General features: G+C 41.0%; 1 protein-coding gene across 6 annotated transcripts in view; it reads right to left on the bottom strand.

Moving 5' to 3' along the window:
* LYPD6B (LY6/PLAUR domain containing 6B) overlaps positions 1 to 17,216 on the bottom strand; it is a 204,189-nt gene that overhangs the window by 75,308 nt on the left and 111,665 nt on the right. The window lies entirely within an intron of this gene.

Below are 17,216 nucleotides of genomic sequence, written 5' to 3'. Positions count from 1 at the left end.
CACACAGAATAGCTCAACTCAAAAGATAACTCATCTATTAGTCTTTGTCCAGTTTCATCAACCACATTGGATTCCTCCTTCCTTTAAAAATTAATAGCCTGCCTGACCAGGCGGTGGTGCAGAGGGTGGAGCGTCAGACTGGGATGCGGAGGACCCAGGTAGTCCGTAACTTTAATGTGGAATCCTAATGGGATCTTAGAGCAGATAAAGAACAAGAGGTTAAAAAAAAGAGGTAAGGAAAGCTGAATAAATATGGACTTTAGCTAATATTAATGTATCCTTGGTTCATTAATTGTGACAGATGTATCATACTGATATAAGACGTTTATAATGAAAACAGGAAAAAAGCTGTTTTCAGCTTTTCAAAAAATCTAGAACTAAAGTAAAATGTTTATTAATTTTTTATTTTTCTAAAGATTTTATTTATTGATTTTTAGAGAGGAGATAAGAGAGAGAGAAAAGGGGGTGGGGAGGAGCAGGAGGCATCAACTTGTAGTAGTTGCTTCCTATCTGTGCCTACACTGGGCAAGCCCGAGGTTTTGAACCGGTGACCTCAGCATCCCAAGTCAAATGCTTTACCCCACTGTGCCACCACAGGTCAGGGAAGTTTATTAATTTTTTTAAATAGGAGTAGTCCCTAAAGAATTTTATTAAGGTATGTAGCTTATAATCAAGTGGTGAAGGAAAAGGCAAACATTTTAAAATTTTAGTCCAAGAGAATGCAGTAAATAAGAAATGTGTCTGTAGGGGTAGGTATTGGTAATCACAGTATGTATCAAACAAAAAGGCAGCAACATTGAGGGGTGAGTTTTAAGGATACAGTATCTCTGTTTCTGTGATTAAATATTGGGCTGCCACTTCCAACTTCCTTCTCACTCCTAACATTTTCCACTCACATCCCAGACAGCTTATTAGTGATCTGTGAGTCAATCAGTCAATTTAAGAAATATTGAGGCCAGGTATAAGACCCCTCAGTAAGTGCAATGAGACCACACTCCCAGAAAAAGCAAGGATCTTCATCACCTCTGCCTCCTTGGACCTCACGTAGTACCTGAATACTGTAGGTGTTTAATAAACATTTGTGGAGACAGTCCAGGCAATCAGGCAATGCCCTGGCTAGGCAATGAACTCACCTGGGGAGCACTTAGCAAAGGCCTATGCTCAGAGCCACACCAACAGAGATTCTAATTTAATTGGTCTTGTGTGGGAGCGAAAACATCAGTATTTTTTTAAAGCTCCCAGGAGGTCCTAACATGCAGCAGGGTTGGGTGTATAGGATGAGCCTATAAGATGAACTAGAGCAGACCATTCCTGAATGTTAGGAAATCAATGAACTATTAAAACAGTACAGCTGTGGGAATTTCAAACCATTACCATTTCTCTCCCTCCAGCAGTGACTAATTCATGGTGCCTGTCTCTAGCAGCTGAAATGTGTCGAGTAGTCTGCTTTTGAGAGTTAGGAAGTAAGGAGGCGAGAGTGTAATTTTCCTCCATGTAACCACCATGGTTTATTACAGGGGTCCCCAAACTTTTCACAGGGGGCCAGTTCACTGTCCCTCAGACCATTGGAGGGCCAGACTGTAAAAAAAACTATGAACAAATCCCTATGCACACTGCACATATCTTATTTTAAAGTAAAAAAACAAAATGGGAACAAATACAATATTTAAAATAAAGAACAATTAAATTTAAATCAACAAACTGACCAGTATTTCAATGGGAACTATGGGCCTGCTTTTGGCTAAGGAGATGGTCAATGTGCTCCTCTAACTGACCACCAATGAAAGAGGTGCCCCTTCCGGAAGTGTGGCGGGGCCGGATAAATGGCCTCAGGGGGCCACATGTGACCCGCGGGCCGTAGTTTGGGGACCCCTGGCTTTATTACATGGTTAATAAGAAAAAGTTCCTTAAGAAATCAGAGAATAGGGAGACCTGAAGATGGCAGCGGAGTAGGCAGATGCACAGACTCCCAGCTCTCACCACTAAACTGGAATACAAATCAATTTTGGAAAAATCGGTATGTAAAACCAACTCTGGACTACAAAAACAGCTCTCAAAAACCAAGGAGCAGCTAGAAGCAGCGGCCATTGGGACTTGGATATGAGCTGCAAAGTATAGAATGGTGACAACAATTCCAGTGCCATGAGGACTTTTCCTGGATGTGGACTTTTCCTGGACTCCTGCTCCCTGTGACAGCTCCTAACAGACTGAACTGTGGTTGGGTTGCATTTTTCAGGGATTTGGCATGGTGATGTGGCCAACTTGGATTTGGTGAACATGTTAAGGACACTACTCTTTTATGGATTCTTGCTGTATTGGCCAAGAGTTTGCTTAAAGGCTTTTAATCACTGTAAAAAAAAATAGAGGACTGGATAGGGAAGATGGGGCACATATACATTATGGTGGGCTATTCAGCTAGAAGAAATGATGACATCGGATCACTTGCAGCAGAATGGTGGAATCTTGATGGCATTATTGCGGAGTGAAATAGGTGAATCAGAAAAGAACAGGAACTGCAGGATTCCATACATTGGTGGGACGTAAAAACAAGACTAAGAGACGTGGACAGGAGTGTGGTGGTTACAGCGGGTGGGGGGAGGGAAGGAGGGAGAGGGGGAGGGGGAGGGAGAGGGGTACAGAGAAAACTGGATAGAGGGTGACGGAGGACGATCTCTCTTTGGGTGATGGGTATGCAACAGAACTAAATGACAAGATAACCTGGAAATGTTTTCTTTGAATGTATGTGCCCTGATTTATTGATGTCACCCCATTAAAATAAAAATTTATTTATAAAAAAAACAACAACAAAACAAAAACCAAGAAGCAAAGAAGAAACCACAAAAACCTGGTAGGGAGCGCCTGAATCTCCCCTGCTTACAGGAATGGAGTGGGGGGTGAGGCTGAGAGCCCAGAGGGGAAAAGAGCAGAAAATACTGCTCACAGCCAATTGCCTGGCAACCAGGGAGCAAGGTGTGTTGAAAGGACCGGCTTATCTTCCAAGTGGAAAGGGGTGAGGGACACATGGTGAGGGGCAGAGGAATGCAGGAGATGTCATCCAGTGCTGGAGGCGACCATAGCTGGGGGAGGGACTGATCCTTCCACAAAGCAAGACTAAATTGCTTCTGCATCACAGATCTCCAGAAATCTCTCCAGTTCCAATCAGCTCAACAAGACACAGCTGAAAACAAGAAGTGGGGAGGAGGGGCAGTAACTCAGGTCTCCATGGAGATGTGAGATACACCTCCCCCTACTGAAGCTGAGAAAATACCCTGCCCCCACAGAGATTAATTGGTAGAAGAGGCCTTCAGAGTCCCAGGTTATACCCATGGCATTCCTGGATACAGTTTCAAGGAAGCCCCCTGCTGAGATCAGTAAACAAGACTATCACCTGTTAAGAAAACAAACAAATCAAGACTTCAAAGTGGCCCAAATCCAAAAGTGGATTACAAATAATAGCTGATGCTAACCCAAGAAGACCTAGAAATAACACAATTGAAAACTGGAGGCAGACAACACCAAGCCTAGACTCAACCAACTCTACAAACAAAACACCCAAACACAGACATAATGAGAAGACAAAGAAGTGCAATCCAAATGAAACCACAAGAGAAATCTTCAGGAGATGAACTGAGTGAATTGGAAATAATCAAACTTCTGGATGTGGAGTTCAAAATAATGATTGTAAGAATGCTTAGGGATCTTAGAACAACAATGGATGGTCATTACGAACACCTAAATTAAAAAATAGCAAGTAAAAAAGGATATGGAAATATTAAAAAAGAATCAGTCGAGCCCTGGCCGGTTGGCTCAGTGGTAGAGCGTCGGCCTGGAGTGCAAAAGCCCCGGGTTAGATTCCCAGCCAGGGCACATAGGAGAAGCGCCCATCTGCTTCTCCACCCCTCTCCCTCTCCTTCCTCTCTGTCTCTCTCTTCCCCTCCCGCAGCGAGGCTCCATTGGAGCAAAGATGGCCCGGGCGCTGGGGATGGCTCCTTGGCCTCTGCCCCAGGCGCTGGAGTGGCTCTGGTCGCAAAAAGAGCAATGCCCTGGAGGGGCAGAGCATCGCCCCCTGGTGGGCAAAGCGTCGCCCCCTGGTGGGCGTGCTGGGTGGATCCCGGTCGGGCGCATGCAGGAGTTTGTCTGACTGTCTCTCCCCATTTCCAGCTTCAGAAAAATACAAAAAAAAAAAAAAAAAGAATCAGTCGGAGATGACAAATACAGTATCAGAAATGAAGACCACAATTGAAGGAATTAAAAACAGGATGGATAGAGCTGAGGATCGAATCAGCGAGTTGGAGGACAACTTGAATGAAGGCAGGAAAGCAGAGAAGAAAAAAGAAAAGAGACTCAAAAAGTCTGAGGAAATTCTTAGAGAGCTCTGTGACAACATGAAGAGAAATAACATCCACATCATAGGGGGTTCCTGAAGAAGAGAAAGAACAAGGAAGAGATTTTGTTCAATCATATCATAGCTAAAAACTTCCCTAAATTAATGTAGGAGAAACTCTCACAAGTTCAAGAAGCACCGAGAACTCCACAAAAACCTACACCAAGACACATCATAATTAAAATACCAAAGCTAAGTGATAAAGAGAAAATATTAAAAGCTGCAAGAGAAAAAAAAAAGCTATCACCTACAAAGGAGCCCCCATAAGGGTGACATCCGACTTCTCAACAGAAACACTCGAGGCCAAAGGGAATGGCAAGAAATATTCAAAGTAATGCAGAACAAGAACCTACAACCAAGAATATTTTATCCAGCAAGGCTATCATTTAAAATCGAATGAGAAATAAAAAGCTTCCCAGACAAAAAAAAACTTAAGGAATTCATTACAACCAACCCAATGCTGCAGGAAATGTTAAGGAACCTGTTGTAAACAGATCAAAGTGGGAAAAGAATATAGCAAAAAAGGAATTCAGCTTTAAAGAATAAAATGACAATAAACAACTGCATATCAATAATAACCTTATATGTAAATGGATTAAATGATCCAATCAAAAGACATAGGGTAGCTGCATGGATAAGAAACCAGGACCCGTATATATGCTGTCTACAAGAGACATACCTTAAAACAAAGGATGCACATAGATTGAAGAAAAAAGAATGGAAAAAAACATTTCATGCAAATGGAATGAAAAAAAAGCTGGGGTAGCAATACTTATATCAGACAAAATCGATTTTAAAACAAAGGATATAGTAAGAGATAAAAAAGGCCACTACATAATGATAAAGGGAGCAATCCAACAGGAAGATATAACTATTATAAATATCTATGCACCTAATATAGGAGCACCTAAATATATAAAGCAGACTTTGATGGACTTAAAGGGTGAGATCAACAGCAATACTATAATAGTATGGGATTTCAACACCCCACTAACATCACTAGATAGATCCTCAAGAAAGAAAATTAACAAAGAAACAGCAGATTTAAAGGACACACTAGATCAACTCGATTTAATAGATACCTTCAGAACCTTTAACCCTAAAGCAGCAGAATATACATTTTTTTCAAGTGCTCATGGTACATTCTCTAGGATAGACCACATGTTAGGGCACAAAAGTGGTCTCAACAAATTTAAGAAGACTGAAATCATATCAAGCACTTTCTCTGATCACAATGGCATGAAACTAGAAATGAACCACGACAGAAAATCTCAAAAATTCTCAAACACATGGAAACTAAATAGCAGGTTGTTAAATAACGAATGGATTAAGAATGAGATCAAAGAAGAAATAAAAAAAATTCCTAGAAACGAATGACAATGAGCATACAACAACTCAAAATTTATGAGACACAGCAAAAGCAGTACTGAGAGGAAAGTTCATAGCACTACAGGCACACTTTAAGAAACTAGAAAATGCTGGCCCTGGCCGGTTGGCTCAGCGGTAGAGCGTCGGCCTGGCGTGCGGGGGACCCGGGTTCGATTCCCAGCCAGGGCACATAGGAGAAGCGCCCATTTGCTTCTCCACCTCCCACCCCCTCCTTCCTCTCTGTCTCTCTCTTCCCCTCCCGCAGCCAAGGCTCCATTGGAGCAAAGATGGCCCGGGCGCTGGGGATGGCTCCTTGGCCTCTGCCCCAGGTGCTAGAATGGCTCTGGTCGCGGCAGAGCGATGGCCCGGAAGGGCAGCGCATTGCCTCCTGGTGGGCAGAGCGTCACCCCTGGTGGGCGTGCCGGGTGGATCCCGGTCGGGCGCATGCGGGAGTCTGTCTGACTGTCTCTCCCCGTTTCCAGCTTCAGAAAAAAAAAAAAAAAAAGAAACTAGAAAATGCTCAAATAAACAACTTAACCCTGCATCTAAAAGAACTAGAAAAAGAACAGCAAGTAAAGCCCAAATGTAGTAGAAGGAAGGAAATAATAAAGATCAGAGCAGAAATAAATGACATAGCGGCTAAAGAAACAATACAGAGAATCAATGAAACTAGGAGTTGGTTCTTTGAAAAGGTAAACAAGATCGAAGAACCTTTAACTAGTTTCATCAAGAAAAAAAGAGAGAAGACTCAAATAAATAAAATTAGAAATGAGAGTGGAGAAATCACAACTGAGACAACAGAAATACAAAATATTGTAAGAAAGTACTATGAAGAATTGTATGACAAAAAACTAGACAACCTAGATGAAATGGACAAATTCCTTGAAACATACAATCTTCCAAAAATCAATCTGGAAGAATCAGAAAACCTAAGCAGACTGATTACACCAAATAAAATCAAAACAGTTATCAAAAAACTCCCAACAAAGAAAAGTCCGAGGCCAGATGGCTTCATAAGTGAATTCTACCAAATATTCAAAGAACTAACTCCTATCCTTCTCAAGCTATTTCAAAAAATTCAAGAGGAAGAAAGACTTCCAAGCTCCTTTTATGAGGCGAGCATAATTCTAATTCCAACACCAGGCAAAGACAACACAAAGAAAGAAAATTATAGGCCAATACCTCTGATGAATATAGATGCTAAAATCCTCAACAAAATATTAGCAAACCGGATCCAACAACATATGGAAAAAATCATACACCATGATCAAGTGGGATTTATTCTTCGGAGGCAAGGCTGGTACAATATTCGCAAATCAATCAATGTGATTCATCACATAAACAAAAGGAAGGAGAAAAACCACATGATAATTTCAATAGATGCAGAAAAAGCATTTAATAAAATCTAGCGCCCATTCATGATCAAAACTCTCAGCAAAGTGGGAATACAGGGAACATACCTCAACATGATTAAAGCCATCTATGACAAACCCACAGCCAACATCATACTCAATGGGCAAAAATTAAAAGCAATCCCCTTAAGATCAGGAACAAGGCAGGGGCGCCCCCTTTCACCACTCTTATTCAACATAGTCCTAGAAATGCTAGCCACAGCAATCAGACAAGAAGAAGAAATAAAAGGCATTCAAGTTGGAAAAGAAGAAGTAAAACTATCATTATTTGCAGATGATATGATATTGTTTATAGAAAACCCTAAAGTCTCAGTCAAAAGACTACTGAACCTGATAAATGAATTCGGCAAAGTGGCAGGATATAAAATTAATACTCAGAAATCAGAGGCATTTTTATATGCCAACAATGAACAGTAAGAAAGAGAAATTATAAAACAATCCCTTCACTATTACAACCAAAAAAATAAAGTACCTAGGAGTAAATTTAACCAAGGAGACTAAATAAAGACTTGTACTCAGAAAATTATAAAACATTGATAAAAGAAATCAAGGAAGATACAAACAAATGGAAGCATATATCGTGCTCATGGTTAGGAAGAATAAACATCATTAAAATGTCTATATTACCCAAAGCAATCTATAAATTCAATGCAATACCAATTAAAATACCAATGACATACTTCAAAGATATAGATCACATATTCCAAAAATTTATATGGAACCAAAAAAGAACATGAATAACCTCAGCAATCTTAAAAAAGAAGAATAAAGTGGGAGGTATCACACTTCCTGATATCAAGTTATACTACAAGGCCATTGTACTCAAAACAGCCTGGCATTGGCATAAGAACAGGCACATAGATCAATAGAACAGAACAGAGAACCCAGAAATAAACCGACAGCTCTATGGACAACTGATATTTGACAAAGGAGGTAAGAGCATACAGTGGAGTAAAGACAGCCTCTTTAATAAATGGTGTTGGGACAGTTGGACAGCTACCTGCAAAAAAATGAAACTAGACCACCAACTTACACCATTCACAAAAATAAACTCAAAATGGATAAAAGACTTAAATGTAAGCCGTGAAATCATAAGCATCTTAGAAGATAACATAGGCAGTAAGCTCTCTGACATCTCTCGGAGCAATATATTTGCTGATTTATCTCCACGGGGAAGTGAAATAAAAGACAGGATAAACAAATGGGACTATATCAAACTAAAAAGCTTTTGCACAGCTAAAGACAATAAGAACAGAATAAAAAGACAAACTACACAATGGGAGAACATATTTAACAATACATCTGATAAGGGGTTAATAACCAAAATTTATAAAGAACTTGTAAATCTCAATACCAGGAAGATAAACAATCCAATCAAAAAATGGGAAAAAGAAAGGAATAGACACTTCTCCAAAGAAGACATACAGATGGCCAATAGGCATATGAAAAAATGCTCAACATCATTAATCATTAGAGAAATGCAAATTAAAACCACAATGAGATATCACCTCACACCAGTCAGAATGGCGCTCATCAACAACACAACACAGAGTAAGTGCTGGCGAGGATGTGGAGAAAAGGGAATCCTCCTGCACTGCTGGTGGGAATGCAGACTAGTTCAGCCTCTGGAGAAAACAGTATGGAGATTCCTCCAAAAATTAAAACTCGGACTGCCTTTTGACCCAGCTATCCTACTTTTAGGAATATACCCCAAGAACACCATAGACCTGCTCCAAAAGGAGAAATGAACCCCCATGTTTGTGGCAGCATTGTTCACAATAGCGAAGATCTGGAAACAGCCCAAGTGTCTGTCAGAGGACGAGTGGATTAAAAAGCTTTGGTATATATATATATACTATGGAATACTACTCAGCCATAAGAAATGATGATGTCAGATCATTTACAATAACATAGATGGACCTTGATAACATTATATGGAGTGAAATAAGTAAATTAGAAAAAACTAAGAACTATATAAATCCATACATAGATGGGACATAAAAATGAGACTCAGAGACATGGACAAGAATGTAATGGTAACGGAGGGGGGGGGGGGTTGGGGCGAGGAAGGAGAGGGGGGTTGGGGGAGGGGAGGGGCACAAAGAAAACCAGATAGAAGGTGACGGAAGACAATTTGACTTTGGGTGAAGGGTATACAGCATAATCAAATGTCAAAATAATCTGGAGATATTTTCTCTCAACATATGTACCCTGATTTATCAATGTCACTGCATTAAATTTAATTTAAAAATTTTTTTAAAAAGAAATCAGAGAACATTTTAGTCCTCAAAGTGGAAGGATGTATTCTGGTGAGAACTTTAAAAGAGTATGTCGACCCTTTCTCTTAACAATTTATAAAACAACTAGACTACAATGTCATCAAGAATATAGAAGAATATAAAAGAACAAATATCATCAACCAGATAAATCTAATAGACATTTATAGAACACTCCACCCCAAAATTGCAGAGTACACATTCTTTTCAACTGCTCATGGAGCACAGACCAAGAGAGACCATACTGTGGGCTATAAAACAACCTCCACAAATTTATAAGAATTTATATCAACCAGAGTATATTCTGCAACCACAATGAATCAAAGTAGAAATCAATAACATAAAGATAATAGGAAATTCTACAAACACTTAGAAACTAAACAGTACACTTCTAAATAACCTATGGGCCAAAGACAAATTCTTAAAGAAAATTTAAAACTATACTCAAGTGAATGAAAATGAAAAAAACAGTATATCAAAATGTGCAAAACATCAATAAGGCAGCACTGAGTGAAATTTATAGCAGTAAATGCAAACATAAGAAAGGAAGAAATGTCTCACATCAATAATCCAAGCTTCCACCTCAAGATTTTAGAAAAAGAAGAATAACAGAAACTCAAAGTAAGCAGAAGGAAGGGCATAATAAAGCTGAGAGCAAAAACCACACAGAGACTTATCAGAGAACATCCTGTGAACACAAAGCAGGGACTGGAGATGCAGCAGCAAACCAAGGAGCGCCAAAAATTGACAGGAAACCTCCAGCCACTAAAATGCAAGGAAGGGTTCCCTACAGATTGCAGAGGAAGCACAGCCCCGCCGACACCTCAATTTCAGACTTCTAGCCCCCAGAACTGTGAGACAGTCAGTTACTATTGTTGGGAGCCACCCTTACTGCAGCAGCCCTAGAAAAGACAGGAGCTTCCAGTTAGCTAGGGGGAGAGGAGGAATAAGAAAAAAACTTGATTAATCCAAAGGAAGGCAGAAATTATTTTTTAAATAGCAAAAGAAAATGGTTTCGTGTAACAAAATAACATAGCAGAAATGCATTAGAATATACCAGCAATTCAAAACTACAGACCTATAAAACCCTACTTTCAATGAATACAACTCACATCTTTTTAAGCTCAGCGAACACTTATAAAATTATTAATGCCCCAGGTTTTCAAGAAATCTCAACAGATTTCAAAGAATCACAGTCATACAGGCAATTTCTCAACAAAATACAATAGTGTTTATGAGGAGCCACTGCGCCACCTCACCCGCAGGTGTTGTAAAGTACCCAAAGCTACAGAATTAATATTAATATTTTGGGAGGCTTGAAGAACATTTTATTAATTTGGGTTACGGTGTGCAGAGAAATTGTGAGAATAGTCCCTGTACTGTGATTGGCATGACCGGGATGGCCCTTGGCATTGTATTGTAAATGCAAAGGGGAGGAAAACATGGATTCCCAGACATTTCACTAAGCCTGTGGGGAAAGGGGTGAATGGCTAGCCAGGTACAGGGAGAGAAAAGCTAAAATAAACCTTTTCTTATAGCAATGAGCCATTTGTGGGCATTTGTCCCCATGGAAACTACTTCTCCTATGTAAATGCATGTGGTTAATACGTGTGACTCTGGACAGAGAGATGGCGGATGAACACTAGAAAATATAGAAATGCCTTTTAATATGTAAAGAGACATCTTTCTACCATTGTGCTGATTTGTAAATTTTGTTTTCTCCAAAATGATGTATGGCTTGCAAATTGAACATGGTCCTATCATGTTAAAGGACATATGACTATAACCAATAGGTATATGGCTCCTAATTACAATTTTTGCTTCTGTACTTCCCACTTACAAAACTATAAAAACTAGGTAAAACAAAGGGCCAGTGTGCTCTCCCTCAGATTTCTGTCGGAGTTGCCGCCGCTTGGCCAAGCTAGACAATAAAGCTTTGGTGTGTAATCGACAGACCTTGTTCGTGTCTTCAATGTTTCGGGTCCCTCCGGATTAGGATTAACAGTTTATCTCTCAACCTAACTTCACTCTAAGAGGAATGCATATTAAACTATAATGACATAGCATTTTTTTTTCTGAAGCTGGAAACAGGGAGGCAGTCAGACAGACTCCCGCATACGCCCGACCTGGATCCACCCAGCACGCCCACCAGGGGGCGATGCTCTGCCCATTTGGGGCATCGCTCTGTTGCAACCAGAGCCACTCTAGCGCCTGAGGCAGAGGCCATGGAGCCATCCCCAGCGCCCAGGCCATCTTTGCTCCAATGGAGCCTTGGCTGTGGGAGGGGAAGAGAGACAGAGAGGAAGGAGAGGGAGAGGGGTGGAGAAGCAGATGGGCGCTTCTCCTGTGTGCCCTGGCCGGGAATCAAACCCGGGACTTCCACACGCCAGGCCAACGCTCTACCACTGAGCCAACCGGCCAGGGCCACATAGCATTTTTTACTTATACTGAAAACACAAAAGGACACTAATACATGGTGTTGTTAGGGTGTGAAAAAAAATCTTGGCCAGGTGTAAATTGATATAATTTGGTAATATCAAAATTTTAAGTATTACATATTTCCTCTTTGCCCACCAGTCCATTGCTAGGGATATTACTGATAGATACACTTATAAATGTGCAAAAAGAAAAAAGCACAAGAATTTTCATCACAGTAATAATTGTTATAGCAAAAGGCACGAAAACCTTAATTCTATAAAGGTGGGAATGACTAACTTGTAGTCTTCTCAGATGGCTGAATGTTAACAAGCAGGAGGCAATTTTTTTTAATAGAGGAGAGGTTTTAATATTCTAGAAGCCTACCGAGAGTCTGCTCACAGTACAGTACTTGGTGCTGAGAATTAGTATTGACACAGGGAACACTTACTTTCCCTGAACATCTTTTTGTAATATATCTGCATTTTTACCATGTTTATGTACTACTACTATAGGCAAAAGCCTCTAGTCATTTTATTTATTCATTTGAAAACAGCATCAAAAATAAAATGAAGTCTCTAGTGATAAGCCTAACAAACAGCAGAAGTTCCAAATTCCTTTGCACATTCCCTTTAAATTCCTTTTTTGATGAACTGACAGGGCTAACATGTCTGTGCAATTGAACCAGCAAACATGTTCAGCAAAGTTTCCAAGAGGTTCCTGCCTGTGGTATATGTATAGGTTCTCAGGCTCAAACGTCAGGGCGGGAGTATGAGAGATGAATGGAGGATGGCTTCCTTTAAGGCACACCAGCTTAATGAATACTGGCCTCCTCTCTGATCGCTCTCCCCACCCTGTTCCTACAGGACACTGGAGACACATTTTGGCCCAGACTCAGGAACTTCCTTGTGTGCTACTCTGGTTTCCTAGAAAGCTCCTACCCCGCCAGCCTGCATCCTTCTTATATTCACCCATCAAGTGAATGGCTTACTCTCTTGCATGGCTTACTCTCCGAATTCACTCAGATCTCTGCCCCAGTGTCCTTCATTCAGAAAGCCCTCACCTGACCAGCTATTCTACAATAAATCAGCACTGCTCTCCTGGCCCTTCTATACCTTCTTACATGGGTTTATTTTATTTTTCATCACTTTTCACTGCGTGACATGATCTTCCTTGCTTATTTGTTTGCTCCCCACGCTAGAAGGTAAGCCCTTAGAGGGCAGGGTTTACTGCTATCCACTAGTACCTAGTAGCACACATAATAAATTTAGCCACTAAATAAGTGTTTGTCACATAAGTAAAATTTGCATACAGAAAATCAGTAGCAGCCTTGGCCAGTTAGCTCAGTGGTAGAGTGTTGATCCACTGTGTGGATGTCCTAGGTTTGATTTCTGAGACAAAGCACACAGGAGAAGTGACCTGCTTCTTCACCCCTCCCCCTCTCTCATCTCTATCTCCCTCTTCCCCTCCCACAGCCATGGCTTGGTTTGAGCAAGCTGACCCCTGGTGCTGAGGATGGCTCTATGGCCTCACCTCAGGCATTAAAATAGCTTGGTTGCTGAGCAACGGAGCAATAGCCCCAGATGGGCAGGGCTTGCTGGTTGGGGTGCATGTGGGAGTCTGTTTCTCTGCCTCCTCACTTCTCACTTAAGAAAAAAAATCAGTAGCATAGTTTTCCTTTATATTTTGGCCAAACCCCATCTAACACGAAGGTTGTTTTTTTGAACTGCAGTTTTTCTCTTCATTTATGCCTAACCAATGATCAAACACTGGGCAAATGAAGAAAGTGCTCTCTGGAGAAAGAGTGGACTCAGGACTGGGGAAAGGACTTGTACCATGGGGTTGGATTTTGTCAAAATTCATCAGGCTAACATGTTATGGGTTCACAGTCAGCATTTATTTTCTTGGTCACCCAATCATAAAAGTTAGGGAAAACTTTTTTTTCAGATGGTCTAAGAAATAAAAAGCCAATGCTACAGGAGTGTTCTGAAAGCAAGAATAAATTTAAAGAAGTTATTTGATGTAAGCTGACAATTTTCAAATGCTGCAGGAATTTTTAAGACATGCAGTACCAGGCAATTTAGTTAGGGGTACTGTGACCTCTATTCTCTTAGGATGTCAAATAAAAAAATTGACAACAGCCAACACAATAGCCATTGGTGTGAATGCCCTGTCTTGAACCATAAATATATAGGTCATATAATACAGTTGCATCTTATTGGTCATGTCGTATAATAAAGTTGCATCTCATTGGTTAATTCTTGGTACCAGAAATTCTTATATACAAGTATAGGCCTCTGATTTTTTCAAAAAGTCACTGTGGAACAAAAAAGGTAGGTAATTGCTATTTAAAAAATAATAATAATCAAAATTACATCTATTTTTTTGTCAGCTTGACTATATATATATGTGTGTGTGTATATATATATGTATATATATATATATATATATATATATATATATTTTTTTTTTTTTTTTTTTTTTTTTTTTTTTTTTTCATTTTTTCTGAAGCTGGAAACAGGGAGAGACAGTCAGACAGACTCCTGCATGCACCCGACCGGGATCCACCCGGCACGCCCACCAGGGGCGGTGCTCTGCGCCCCAGGGGGCGATGCTCTGCCCATCCTGGGCGTCGCCATATTGCGACCAGAGCCACTCTAGCGCCTGAGGCAGAGGCCACAGAGCCATCCCCAGCGCCCGGGCCATCTTTGCTCCAATGGAGCCTCGGCTGCGGGAGGGGAAGAGAGAGACAGAGAGGAAAGCGCGGCGGAGGGGGTGGAGAAGCAAATGGGCGCTTCTCCTATGTGCCCTGGCCGGGAATCGAACCCGGGTCCTCCGCACGCTAGGCCGACGCTCTACCGCTGAGCCAACCGGCCAGGGCCTATTTTTTTTTTTTTTTTTTTTTTTTTGGTGTACCACAGAATTTTAGTAATTAGTTTATGTGGCATGAGATGAAAAAAGTTGAAAGTCACTGATCTTAGCATATGCGAGGGACCTTGGCCAGCAAGGCCCAGCAGGAGTGAGTTAGATGGGCTAAAAGATTCAGCTGTCAGTCTCCTGGAGAGACAGCCCCAACCCTATCCAATGTGGCTCTCTATCGGACTTCTCCCACTCACCTTCTCCAGGCCTCACTCCACAGAGAAACGGTGTGAACCCACATCAGAGAACCACAGGGACAGAGAGGAGTCTCTCCACCAGTCGTGTCCAGACAGCTCTGCTCTAAAGGCACCCCCACGGTGGTTCTTTGAGGGAGCCCCATGTCCTGTTTAGCCTTTAGTCACAAGATCACCCGTCATCTTAAGTCTCCCCAGTTCTGACCCAAAGAGAAGATGGTGTTAGCTCTATGGCACCGAGCCAAATGCTCCCGTCTTCCCCCAAGGCAGGCTTGTTGTAACCCACCAAATATAAAGCACCCTGCCCAGTTCCTGCCACCTCCACACGTTCCCTGGGGGCAGGTTAAGTACTTTGTGAATTAGCATTTAATCTAGTATCAGCCCAAAAAACTGTTTCTGCATTCAATTTCAGTAAAGAAAATAATTTCCTACTATTAAAAGACAAAATATGTATACTTGTGCACAGAGTGTGTTTATGTGTGTATATACACATACGTATGTTTTTTATATGACTATACATATATGCTCACTCCACTCCCTACTCACAAGCTTTTCCAATCTCTAGTTAAGAAGTTCTTCATGTTGTCTAACCTAACTCCACCTTGAATCACTATGATTATAGCTCTTTTGTTTTCGCTGGAAAAGAGAAGAGTTCATAAACACTGTCTATCTTATATATCTTCAAATACTCAAGGGCCTCTTTCTAACCCTCTCTCCTCTAGAATAAATAAGCTCTCTTCTGTAAGTCCATGGCAATCATTATTTCATTGTCCCCTTATCTTGAAATACGACAAGTATGAATCAGAGATAAAATAATTAAATTGCTGAAAGTTCTGCTCCTCTAATACTTAAACCTGCCAAATTATTATACCTCTTTGCTCATTATATTTTAAACAGAGCAGAGAATGAGAAAACAATTGCTTTTTCGAGGATCTGTCGCCACTGGCTCTGCCTTACCTTGGCAGAGTATGCTTACAGCATTTACCTAAGATTATTAAGTGCTCCAGGGACATTATTACAAGAGGGGGCAGGAACAGTGTCAACCTAATGAGGCGGCAGAGTATATCTGATGGTCTCCATCTGAAAATCAGGGCAGGCCAGGCAGGCTGTGTGCTAATCAAGTCACCAAAGGCCCTTCACCTGGGACAACAGCAGCCTTTGTCTCCACCTGAGAGGAAAATGAGCCTCGTCCTTTCTAGTGCTAATAGGTTCAGTGCAAATGGGTTATATTCCATGGGAAAGGCTGGGCTCTCCCCTTCTAGGGCAAGCATCCAAAGCAAGGGGCCAGAAACCATTCCTGTTTGAGTTGGAGCTCAAACCACTTCACTGAAGGCTGACACCGTGTCCTGGAACTCAGACTCATCCGCTCTTTTCACAGTGCTTGACATGTACCAAAGGCTCCATGTGTGTTTACTGAATACAGGAATGAATGAGTTATTAGGATTACCTTTGCTTCTAAACTTCCTGGCAACCAAAGTAAAAACGAGAAATATATTGGTTGACCCAGCTTTCATGTGTGAATAAGAGAAAGGAGAGCAGTACTTCAGGAGACACAGTACTGCTGCTAATATTGTTTTTGGAAAATGTTGAGCACATGCTTCTGTGAGTTTTCTAAATCCTCTGCCAAAAACCCATGCAAAAAGCTAGCAATAAGTCAGTGATCTTTATGGTATTTACAAGGTGGAAATTCTGTTGATCACACCTGGATTTCCCCATCCACACTTGCTTATAGAGGAAACATCAAGATCAGTAGCTTCTTCTCTGCATCCATTACAACCAACATGAACACACTCTGGAGTCTATTCTATTCTCACTGGCCTCTGAGCCTGGAACAACAGACCACACGCTGCCACAGCGGCTCATTCCCTCAGTGGTAAATGTGGCTTAGAAATGCAACCACGGTTTCACAGCAAGTGATCGGATCCCACTTGCTAATGATGTACAACTAATTATAGACTTAGTTTTCTTCTTCCCTTGGACACAGGTAGCAATGATAAGAGAGAGTCCATATATACAAACGGGTGCAGAGAAGTAGCAAAGAGAACATAACTTTGGTTTTTTCAAAAACTAATTTCATTGAATAATATCACATATTCTCTCAACCCAGGAAGAAAGAAGCCATACTATACTGTCCTTGACTCCAAGCAGGAGAATAGAAACTAGAGAAAGCAATAAGCCTAACTTTTTTATTTTAATGATACTTTAAAGAGTGAAAAGCCTGATAACTCCAAAGCCAGCCAGGTTGCAA

This window comes from Saccopteryx leptura, chromosome 7 (assembly GCF_036850995.1).
Source record: "Saccopteryx leptura isolate mSacLep1 chromosome 7, mSacLep1_pri_phased_curated, whole genome shotgun sequence".
Taxonomy (NCBI): Eukaryota; Metazoa; Chordata; class Mammalia; order Chiroptera; family Emballonuridae; genus Saccopteryx; species Saccopteryx leptura.
Note: the sequence above shows the minus strand (reverse complement) of the source record. Positions and strands in the feature narration are given on the sequence as shown.